General features: G+C 39.1%; 1 protein-coding gene across 1 annotated transcript in view; it reads right to left on the bottom strand.

Annotated features, from left to right (window-relative positions):
• Ccdc192 (coiled-coil domain containing 192) overlaps positions 1 to 12948 on the bottom strand; it is a 195934-nt gene that overhangs the window by 138193 nt on the left and 44793 nt on the right. The window lies entirely within an intron of this gene.

Raw genomic sequence — 12948 nt, forward strand, 5'->3', positions numbered from 1 at the left:
TATTTATTTATTTAGGTAGCACCTCTTAGACTGAAGGACTAGATAGATACTCAGCTCTAAGTTGACTTGCTTAAGAGCGCATGTCTAATAAAATGGATTAGATTCAGACTGCATTGGTCTGCTTCCCATCCCCGGGCTCTAAGTCATGTCCGGCCTTAGCTCTGAGGCTGTCCACCAAGATGAACTCTGTGATACTGTATCTCTTTAGAAGTCTTTCCCACCATGTTGACTTATCTACATGAGGGCTTTATTTTTCTCTTCTATGACTAAGAAATCTCCCTGTCTGGTGACCTTTTTCCTTGTAAGGCAAGGAACACTTTTATTGTGTATAAGAGTTTAACTCAAGCTCAGCATAGTTTAGAGAAGTCTTCACTCAGAGTCCGGAGATTCATGTTTGAGTTCTGAGCCCAGAGTTCACTAATACTATGATTTCAGTGCAGATGGCTGTATTTTACTATGATGCTTTGTGCTTTGCTATATTTTGGCAGTTTAGTTCCCTGGAAGTTTGGACTACATTATAAATCTCCAAGAAAAATGAACAGAGAATTCGATGGCTACTGATCACAATGCTGGGATGGAGGTGCAGACTTGTCATCACAGTCTTTAGGAAGTGGAGGCAGGAGGCCAAGGCCTTTCTTGACTACACAGTGAGTCTGAGACAAATATGGGCAACATGAAATCCTGTCTCAACACACACATGCATGTACACACACACATGCACATCAAATCATATTGGCCTGTACCAATCTTGGCTTTGAGTTTTCCACATTAACTTTTTGAACCATGTGTCTTGGTTATTATGTATTATTGTCTCATGAAAGCACAGTAAAGGGGTCATATTGTTTTCTCCTCAAATGGATCGTTTGTGACAAAACCTGGAAATTTACTGTTGGATTCTACCATGTATTTGTGAACCTAATTACTGACAGGACAATAATTAGTCTTTCTACTTTTTGAAAATGCCCATGAAACAAGCCTAATAGTCAGAAAGGGGAGGAGGGTGGTGGAAAGCAATGTGATAAAATTAAAATGAGAGCTCCATGGAACTTAGCAGTAGGTCGACACTGCTTAAAAAGGAAGGGAGTGGACAGCATCTGTCCTTTACATGACTGACTTCTGACTTCTATGGACCCCAAGTATCATCTTTGCAGGAGTATAGGATTCACCCACTGAGGGATTAACATTCTAGTTCCGGGTTTTGACTCCTTCTGGAGATAAGGTCCCTGCCTCTTTTCTCAAGATCCTAAATTGTTGGTAGAAGATGATCATAAAAACACTGGCATTAATTTGATCAAAATACTTGTGCAAAATTGTCAAAGAAGAAATAAAAATATTTGAAACATTATAACGTGAGATGTCAAAGATAAACTATACCTGTTGTACCATACTTATAGTCGGAAAAGGTATTGATATGTTTTAGAGTCATATTTAAGTCATATTCAGATTAGAGGACGCCAGATGGGAGGCTCCAGGGATTAATGTAAATAACAACTGATGTAAATAACAATTGAGTTGACAAAATGATCAGATCAGTTACTGAGGTCCAGAAGAACACTTTCTGGTTCTAAAAAAGTACTTGATGAAGACAAATATTGATATCCAAAGAATCTCTGTCATCACTAACTACAGAAATAATTTTTAAAAAGGACTTCAGTGACAACATGACAAAAAGAAGTCTTTGCAAAATTGGTGCAAAGAGAACCACTAACTAAATAGACAACTATCTTCAACAAGTGATATCACCAATTCTTAGAAGTAAAAAGATAGGATCTGATATCCAGAATCTTTACATCACAATGTAAACATGTCTATTTCTCAGCAAAACTACTCACCTTTTAAATACAATATGACATTTTTCTTTGGGAGGAAAAAAATCATTTCTTAAACATAAAAGAAATTGACAGAAATCAAAGCATGAAATCCGAGAGAATACATTCTAGACTTTCTGAACAAAAAACTTATGTCCTTAACTGTGCTCAGAGGTTAAAAACAAAATAAGACAAACAAGCAAACAGGAAAAAAAATCTACATAGCAGAAAAAAAAGGAAATCTGAAGAATAATGTGTAAATAAACAGGAAATAGCAAAAAAGATTATAAAAGGGATACAAACAGAAGTTCAAAAGTTGCTTTAGTGAAAATCTGCTAGGACAATGTGATGTAAGCGAGCAGATGAAGAGTCAGTGATCCAGAAGAGAGTTCTTTTTATCAATTCAAATGGGTACAACAACATCTAAACAGTCTAGGTGGTTAAACAAGGAACAGAGTAAGACAGTTCATCTTGAGGTAATATTCTTCTCCACATGGGAAACCAAACAAGTCCTATGCTTCCAAACTATAGTAGTCAAATAGGCACAAGATAAGCATTCCCATTCTACAAAGGATAAATAAAGAAGGAAAGATGAATCCTTTGAGCCTGTAAGGTTTGAGAATCATCCTCTGATGTGCTGTGGTTCTGTTGGGAAGGGCTTGATCCTCTGCAGCCGTGAACAGTGTGGACCTCACCCCTAGGACTCTGCTGAGTAGAGATCTCATCTCCAGGGCTCTGCCACATAGGGGCCAGGTTTCCAGAAGTCTACCACAGAAGTTTTGTTCCTAAGGTTCTGCCACCATGAGCTTGTACCCCTGTAGTTTTATATGACCCCTCCATCATGGCTTGCTTGGCTCATTGAGACCAAGGATTACATATTTACATGTGCATAGCGCTTAATCTTCTGTTCTGTGGAATCTAGGACATCAGAAACCCTCCCCTCATTCCATCCCATCTCCCTCACTTGTAGCTGAAATTCTTAGTATTCCTGTTGAGAGTAGGTATGTGGTTCACACTCATAACTATCTCCTTAAAAGACAGTTGCATGTCAACACCCTTGGCATTCTCCACAACGTAAATAAGCCGAGAGCTTTCTGTTCTTTGCTCAACAATTATCTTTTTCAACTTTGCTTATCTTGTTATCCGCACCTTCAACTCTTAGAACTCTTTTAAGCCAAATATCCAGTTTCACTACTGACATGTTTTTCACTTCTCACAACAGGCTGTGAACACAGTTCAGCCGGGATCATCTTTCCTTCATTTTAAATAGCATGTTCATCTATTCCTCCTGTGATTTTGTTGGAATCCTTGTTAATATTCATAGTTTTACTAATATTTTCATGCTGACTTGTCTTTTCTGAGAAGATGGAGATTTTCTTTCTAGCTCTCTGCTTTTCTTTCCCAGCTCTCGTCCGATAACCTTTCATAGTCATTTCGTGGCAATATCTATGCTACTGCAGATCTAATTAAGCCTAGTGTACACCAGGCAAGTACTCTCTATCCCTCATCTATCCCTCCCAATATCTTCTTGTTAAGCAATTCCCTAAAGATTTCCAAGTCTCTACCCATCACTGAGCTCTAAATCTGTTTCTACATTTTAGGTACTTGTTACAATTGCATCTTTTTTTTTCTTTAAACATTTTTGGAAGCTGAAGAGAAGGCTCAGGGCTTAAGAGCCCTGGCTGCACCTCCAGATATTCCAGGTTCAATTCCAAGCACTTGCATGGCAACTCACAACTCCAGGGAATCTCACACAATCTTGTAGACTACATGGACACTGTTTATGTGTGGCTCACAGACACACATAAAGGCAAAACACTCATATACATAAAATGAAAATATGTTAAAATTTCCATTGATCTATTTCGTGTCTGGATGTGAGTCTGGATGTGAAGGTTAGAGGGTGACCTAACCTAGGATTTCATGCTCTCCCTCCACTATGTGATTTCTGGGGAATGAACTTATAGTCATCAGCCTTGGTGCCATGCTCATTTATCTACTGGGCTGTCTACCTGGCCCACTCTATTTCATGATACCGATTTCTGTCAGTCACTCTGAGGACCTTATCTAAACTTAGGTGCATCACAAAGGCTGTATCTTCAAATGCCATCAAATTAGAGATTTGGGATTTCACATGTGGATTCTGGATGGGGAGGACCCACATTTCGTGAGAGTTGGGATCATCTGGTGGGAGGCACACAAAGAACGAAAGAAAATCCTGATGCCTCAGAGAGGCTGTCAAGTACACGTGCATGTTTTGGGGAAAATTAGCATATAAGATTATAAACTATAAGAGAAAAATCAAATGATTCTCGAGAAAATAATCACACATAGAAATAAAACACAAAAAGTCATAAAATACAAAAACAACAAAGTAACTGAAATGCACATTTCATTATCTATAATACTTTAGGTACAAGTGGATTCAACTTTCTAGTTAAAAGAAAGAAGACTAAAAGATGTGATCAAATAATATGCTGCCTACGACGGACTGACTTGATACTCAAACAAGTTAAAAGTGAAGGAAAAGTTACTGTCTGCATACAATAGCCAAGAGAGCGTGGGTGGTTACACTATTATTGGGTAAAATGGTAAGGCAGAACTGCCTACTCTGGGCCTGTGAAACAGCTCAGTAAATGAAAGTATTTGTAGCCAAGCCTTACAACATGAATTCTAACACCAGAACTCATGTGTTGGAAAGAAAGAACTGACTTCCTTAAGTTTTCTTCTCATGTCATGCACACATACTCACATTTCATGAAATGAAACGTTTTAGGTAGAATTCTTTTAATGAATTTTTATTAAAAACAAAGAAAGTCATTGTATGTTACTTAATAAAAGTATCGTTTCATCAAGAAGAGTAGAAAATTATAAATGAACCAACCAGGAGTACCAAAATATGTGACGCAACCATAACAGTGTTTAAGAAAGAAACAGTAGTTTGGCAATGCTAGTTAAAGGGTAAAATATAGAATTAAAACAATAAGCAACTGAAATAAGAAAATTAAAAAAAAATCTATCTGTAATAGCATACTGTAAAAACATCCCAGTGATAAATTTAACCACAGAGGTGAAAGACTGGTATATTGATACTACAAATGTTACTGAAAGAAATTAAATAAGACCTAAATACATGAAGACATATCCAATGTTCGTAGATTAAAAGATTTAATGCTGTTAAGTGGCCAACACTCCCCCTTATAGATCAAATGTGATCACTATTACAATCCCAGATTTTATTTTAGAATGAACAAATCAATTTTTTAATTCTTATGGAGTACCAAGGAATTCAATTATTCAAAATCATCTAATAGAAGAAGAAAGCTGTAGAATTAACACCTCCCAATTTCAGAACTTACACAGATCTGCAATAATCAACATACTGGAACAAGGACAGATGTGTGAACTTATAGAATATAATATAGAATATAATTAAAGCCAAAGATCTAAAAGATTTTTTTTTCTTGTCCAGTATGTCAAAAAGATTTACTAGGAAGATTCCTTTCAACAAACCATTAGGATGACTAGGAAATCTTATGCAAAAATCTGGTGTTGTTAAAGTGTAATTAATAAAATAAAAAAAAAATCTGGTGTTGTACACATACCACAATCTATATAAAAATCAACTCAAAATGAATCAACTACTAATTAAGAAAATTTATATAATTAATTAATGATAACATACCAATAAGTGTTCAAGATTTCAGATCTGGCAATGGACTCTTACACTAAAAGCATGTCAGGATTTTTGTTGCTCTGGTAACATACCATTGCCAAAAGCAACTTGCAGAGGAAAAGGTTTATTTGGCTTTCATGTCTCAATCACAGTCTTTCATAAAGGAAAGTTAAGGCAGGAACTCAAGGCAGGATTTTGGAGGCAGGAGCTGATGCAGACACTATGGAGGAGAGCAGCTTACTGGCATGCTTCTTATGGCTTGCAGAACCCAGGAATACCTGGCCAGGGGAGACATCACTCACAGTGAGCTAGGCCCTTCCACATAAATAATTAATAAAGAAAACTATTCTCAGGCTTGCTTACAGGCCAGTCTGATGGAGGCAGTTCTTTATTATTTTTCTAACCTTTTCTTTTAGTTACTCATTTTACACCTCAATCTTAGCCCTCTCCCTCATTTCTTCCAGGTCCCTCTCCTCCATTGCTTCCTCAACACCCTTCCCCCATCCCCTGTCCCTTAGAAAATGACACACATACCAGCATATCCAGTAGCATCAGGACCGTGTACTTCCTCTTTATCACAGTGCCCTAGCAAGGCAGCCATGCCCGGGGAAGTGATTGAAAGGCACGCAACAGAAACCAAGTCAGAGAGGGCCTCTGACCCCTTTCTAGGGAACCCACATGGAAATTAAGCTGCCTATTGGGTATATATGTGTAGAGGGCCTAGGTCTAGTCCATGCATGGTCTTTGGCTGGTGCTTCAATCTCCACAAGCCCCTCTGGGCCCAGGTTAGTTCTTTAACTGAGGTTCCCTCATCCCACAAGACTCTTATTTGTGTAAAGCTGTAAAAAAAAAAAGGGGGGGGGCAATTAACCCTTTCTCAGAATTACATCAGATCTGTCCTTGAAAACTCTAAGAAGCAAGTAAGCATGAAAATATATTTCAAGCCCTGAATATAAATAACAGTCAAACATGGTTGCTTTATTAAGCAAAGCTACTGTTTAAAATTAATGGAAAAACAAAGACATGACATGATAAGCACAAATCAAGACAATTCACTACCACCCAGGCAACACAGCAGAAACCAGAAGCTACTCAGAAAAACACTACACAGAGGAAGAGTCAGTTTCAATCACAAGAGTTCAGGAAAGAATAAATTTCATGAGAGGATTTGCTTGACAAAGGACAGCAGAAAGCTGTTACTCTATCAATAAATGTTCCTCACTCTCCCTTACAAACAAGGAAAGGTAGGACTCTGTTGTGTCCAGCAAACCTCTATTACTAGGGAAGAAATAAGGAACAAACAATAATCCAAGCAACAAGGAAACAACCAACAAAATCACCATAATTAGCAAATACCTCTCAAATATAAACGTAAATGGCCTGAAATCACCAGGAAAGATAAGCAATCTGGTTGACTGGATTAAAAAAAAAAAATCTAGATCCCACTTCTGTTGTCTCTAAGAAATAGATCTGATAAGGAAACTTACTGCCTGAGAATCAAAGGCCAGAAAGTAATCTTCAAGTGGATAGTAGGTGAAAAGCAGGCTGCATAGCTATCATGACATCTGATAAAATAGACTTCAAACCAAAATGAGTCACAAGAGATGAAGACCACCACTCCATACTAAGGGGGCAAGCAGTTTACCAAGAATGTAGAACAATTGTAAATGCATATCCACCAAATAGTCATGTGCTCACCTTCCTAAAATGAACACTCATGGACATAAACATGTCAGACTGGTCCTGGTACTATGCTGGTGATTTGCATATGCTGCTTTCATTTTCAAATCGGCCATCCAAACCAAAGACAACAAAGAAAACTTAGAGTGACATTGTACCAGCAGGCACAAAGAGCCATGTTATCTAGCACAAATGGAGCAGACATTCTTCTCAGTGTCTCCTAGAGCTTTTTCTACAGCAGACCGTATTCTATGTCCAAACCAACTCTTACCAAGCATGGAGAATCAAAATAATCTTTTGTTTCTAACAGCTTTTCCCCTGTTTATCCCTTGAACAAAAACCCAAGTAGAACCAGCCGGAAGCCACATGTGCAAAGGAGCTTGGCTTTGCCCAGCCTGGCAATTGAATCATGATTGACATAAGCTGCCATGCTTGCCTGACTCTCAGGTATAAGCGACTGTTTTAGGAATGGACATATAATACAGTAGACTCCCGAAGTTTGAAGAGAAATATTTCACTAGAGTTTGGAAAAGACTCTAGAAAGCTGTCTTGTTTGCATGTGGTACTCAGCCTTGCTACAGGTGTCTTATGAGGTGGTACAGCTGGCATATAGAAGGGGAAAGGCAATCGTGAATGGTACTCAGGTTCTGGGTGAGCCCTGAAGCTTCCCTCCTCTGGCCCTGGTGTTATGTGAGATGACAGCCAGCCTTGTTACATTTTTAGCTGAGAAGGATCCATAACAAATCGACAGAGAAGATAGTCTTCTTACTTCCGAATGCCGTTCTCTTACTTGGATTTAGCTTTCTCATCTCTTCTCATCACAAAGCTTGTGTTCCTATTGTGTTTTCTCTGAAGTCACTAGGTCCACTCTACATCTTCTGTATCTTTTTAGATGACCCTGGTCTGCGTATGAAAATAACAGTATTTCCCACAGATGAACAATGTCATTGAGCTCTTCCTTGTCTCCCTTTCAGTTATCACTCCATCTCCTTACTTCTTACCCAGTTAAACGTCTTCAGACAAGTGTCCGTTCGCATCGTTCTTACAACCATATTCCCTTTTCCAAGGGAAAGGGATCCCCCTAGATCGGTCACACTAGAGAGTCAGACAGTGTCTCATTTACAGTTAGAACCTACAAATTCAAGAGGAGCCAACATATCCTCTCGCTTTCTGTTTCCATATCTCAGAGCTGTGACTGTGCTGGCTCCATTATTTCTCAGTGAAGACAAGTTGTCTTCACACAACGGGGATGCTACCTACCTACCTATAAGCTCAATAGTGAGACAATTCATTTTCCAGGCAAAATTAAAAAAAAAAAAAAAGAAAGAAAGAAAGAAAGATTCTCCTGGACATCTTGAAAAGTGCTACCTCAAGATCCAGCTATACCACTCCTGGGCATATACCCAAAAGATGCTCCACTATTCAATAAGGACATTTACTCACCTATGTTCATAGCAGCTTTATTGGTAATAGCCAGAATCTGGAACTGGGGGGTTTCTTCAGCAAACTGCTACACTAAGTTCCAGCCTCAGCAATGCTACTGATTTCCCTAGACCACTTCAGTTGTAGTTTGGAGACTTAAAGCAAGTTGGCTTTAATATAATTCATTGGCTCATTTTACTGGGAAGTAGAGGCACTCCCAGACTGAAACTTACATTAGGTTTTCAGAGATTTTTCACTCTACTGCCATTGGTTTCCTTGCCAGTCCTTTCTCTCTCCTTTCCTGCCCATCCTCTTTTACCTCTCCCTTTTTCCTTCCTTGTACAAATAGGTATCAGCATGGAAAAAAATTCCCAGTTTTTGGGGAGAGAGCAGCCACCAACCACAGTTTTACTTCTCTTTCAGCCATCAAGTGCAAGTGTGAAAATCATCCTATTAAGTAATACAGAATTACAGATTCATCTATCTCTTCTTGTCTGCGTTCCTAGATTTTTCTGCTCCAGAACATACCCTTGTTTTTCAGCAAGTAATTGTATAAACTAAATTTTCACAAAATTGTTCAAAACCAAACTCTCTAACCAAGATTTGCGGAGGAAAACACTTTGAAAACAAAGACTACCCATGAGCTAAGTACAGGTCTAGACCATTACTACAGATTATGAAACTCTGAAGTAATAAATAAAAGATATAATGGAGATACTTTAATAATTCTTATCCCACCTGTGGAGGGGAGAGAACCTGATGCCTAGGATCCATGTTGACTCACAATACTGATTTGATCTAATTTAAAACTTACATTTAAAGGAACAACAAATTCCTCATCCCACTTCAAGTCTTGTATCATTGAAAACAGATGTTTAGATTTATTCATGTTTTTGCCTTTAACAGGTTATTGCCAGGGACTTGTGTGTTCATGTACATTTAAAATAGTATTTCAGGGCCCAGTTGAGAGCTAGGGTTACTCCTGTGTTAGGCTGCCAGGGCTGCTGCAAAGAAGACCATCACCTGGATGGAATGAACATCAGGAGTCTGTTGTCTCCGGGTAGCAGCGGCTGCAGGTTGTATCCAGGTGTCAGTTGCATTGATTCCTCCTTTGGATGATGAGGAAAAATTGATTTTGTTTTTCTTCCCTCCCTGCTGGTGTTTTGTTGGCAATTTCTGGTGCTCTGTAGCTGATAGGATAATCCCCTTGGTGTCTGCATTCATCTTTGCCTAACTTTCTCCCACATGAACATCCGCATCCATCATTTCCACTTTTAATTGGAATCCCATCATTTTAGATGAAAAGCTTGTTCACGCCACCACAGGGCAGCTGCACCTCAGCTAATTGTATCAGCAGTGAGCCCACTTCCAAGTGTACAGTCATGTTCTCCGCTACACCGAGATGGAATGCCAGTGGGTGAATTTTAGGGGATACGTTCAACTCATAGTACATCCAAATTTTTTGAGAGGGAAAAACGCTGCACAACACAGGAAAACTTAAGCTCGGAGTGAAAATGTGGAGAAATCTTCCCCTAAAAGCCAATTGATAATTGAAATATTAAAAAAAGTAATTGAAATATAGAGATCCAGGCACAGAGATTGCAAATTTTCACTGTGTGTGTTTGTCTGAGTGTTTGTGTGTGTGTGTGTGAGTGTTCGTGTGTGTGTGTGTGTGTGTGTGTGTGTGTGTGTATGCATCCACATAGGCAGACAATAATAAAGAGAAATGAAGAGACATGGGAAAAGGTGAGGTGATAATCATTAACTTGAAGGTTAGTGCTTGGGGTGTAAAAGTTAAAAAGCAGTAACATCAAGTTCTGAGGCTCATTATTTAAAATAAAGCACAATTAAAACAAACAAGCAACAAGCAACAGAGTTAGCCTTGGCAGGCAGAAAATGCCCTATATATAAAACTTAATGTGCTAGAAATTTTTTTCCTGTAAATCTTATTTATTTCAACTCACAGAGTCCTACCCTTGGGCAAACAAATAATAATAATAATAATAATAATAATAATAATAATAATAATAATAATTCTTAAAGATCTGCTGTTGATAAATGGCTGTGTCCTACCTTATAACTCCACACTGTAAAACACTGATTTTTGTAGGCTATGCCTTGCCCTTACAGACTCCATTTTAAAGACAGTATTTGGCTCCATTTTGAAAATAGAAGATGGTTTTGTACCCTGGTAGACATACAAACAGCACTATTTGTCTGGCATTGCCCACAAGGCACAGAATGATACATAACTTAGTCTTAAAAGTAGGAGGGTCTGACCCTGTACATTTATCAAAGAAAAATGAGATCACAGGAGCATATGAACATATTAAAATCATATCAGAAAAGTCAGCCCAGTTACATTGTCAGACAATAGACTGAGGAAAGAGTATGACATCTTCACTTGGGCCCCCTAAAGAAGAGGGACCAGGCTGGTGACACCTCAACTCACCTGTGTCTGACCACCCTACAAAAACTATTAACTCAATTCAGACTCTGCTACTGACGTGGCTTATTCAACTCTCCATCCGCCCATCTACCCACCCATTTATCTGTCTGGACCAGCCATTCACTTGTCCGTTCCATCAATCATCTGAACGGGGATCTGCCCTTTGCCTCTATAATGTTCTCTACATTATCCTTCTGCAGCTCAGCTCTGGCCTGGTAGTCCAAACCTCAGGTAGCACAGCAAACCTCTAGGCTGGGCCTGTCGTACTGTCCCTGAAGAAACTGTCTTTGGTGCACATCTATGAACGTCTACCTCTCAGGCTTCTGTGAAACTCATTGAACTTTGCTGCAGCTTATAACCCCTTTGCAACCATATCTGCAAGATAGATAGATGGATGGATGGATAGATAGATAGATAGATAGATAGACAGATATAGATAATATAGAAAGGCAGGAAATTAAAGTTACTATGTGCTATGCAATATGTTATCTGAGAGTTATACTAGCAATTACTATTGGAATAAGTAACCTGTGTTTGTCTTGGCTGGGGAGTACTTGGGAGTATTTGGCATATTGCTGCCAACAAAACCTCCATACCCTGTGAACTTGTTATTCACTAGATTATGATTGTGATATTGTTGAAGGACACAAATCTATGTATGTGTTATGTATGTATGTATGTATCTCCCTCAGGATATCCACCAGGCTACTCATCCATCTGGCAGCCTTACAAAATGTCAAGGTATTGGAGAAGTCACTCTGGTCATGACTCAGAAACTTCTTGTCCAAAGACTAGACCCTGCAAGTGAACCGATTGCATATTCACTGCAAGGACCAGGAGCCCATTGCTGGGACACAGAGAGTCACTGTAAGTTGGACACATTTTCAAAGCAACTTCATGGAGCATAAAGCAGGTACTCTTTGCTGACAGAGCTCATAGAGTTGCCTTCCTGATCTCCAGACTGGGAAAAATATATTTTGAAATCTTTGTTGTCCCTCCCCCCCACCACAGGCATAGTCCCTGATCTAGAGTCTCTATTTGTCAACTTGAGGGATTTTAAAAAAGTTATATAATTTCATAAAGGTTCCCTGAAGACAAGGATCGCAGAGCAGCCCTCTTTGAATGAAGAAGGGAACTGTTCCAGGTGAGTTTTAAAGTAAGAAGCGGCTGTTTTCCCTGGCATGGACTTACAGTTCAACTCACTGCTACCTCAGAGTCTGTGAAAACCCTGAAGAAAAGAGAACAAGCAAGAGGAGGATTGACTAATAAAAGATGGGGAATGATGTGGAGAAGACTGTACAATCACTCAGTCTCAGGGTGACGCAGCCCTTTTGTTACCAAGAGAAGCCAGGGATGGTGCATGCTTAAGAGGAGACAGTGTAGTGAAAAGGCAGTCTGTGGGGGTTTCTTTCTTCTTTATTGAATGCCAGACATAAACAGGGACACAAATAACAAAGGCACTGATGTCATAGGAAGACATCCCAAGTTGAATGGTACAGGATAGACAATACGGAACACACAGAAGTCTCAGAACATGTAATAAAAGTCCAGACCTGATCAATATTTCTCCCTTAGCATAACAAGGTAAAGGTTTTCTGCTGTTTGTCTATTTTGTTCTATGTGTTCTTTCAGTTTTCATCATTGACACCTGTGCTCTGAAGTCACTTTTTCTCAACAAGTGACCCTGACTGTTCATGGGTACATCAAATTAAGGAACGTTCCATGGAGGTGATTTTCCGTCAATACCCTCCCTATCACCATCAGAACCAAGAAAGACTCTGGCACTCACCATAAGCTAAGTCAGCACAGCTCTGACCTCCTCTTGCCTCACACAACTCCAGAAAGGGCATAATTCATCTCTGAATTAAAAATGCTTTCATCAGTACCAACAATGCAGTATCAGCTAAAAGCAT

Source organism: Meriones unguiculatus, chromosome 2 (assembly GCF_030254825.1).
Source record: "Meriones unguiculatus strain TT.TT164.6M chromosome 2, Bangor_MerUng_6.1, whole genome shotgun sequence".
NCBI classification, from domain to species: Eukaryota; Metazoa; Chordata; class Mammalia; order Rodentia; family Muridae; genus Meriones; species Meriones unguiculatus.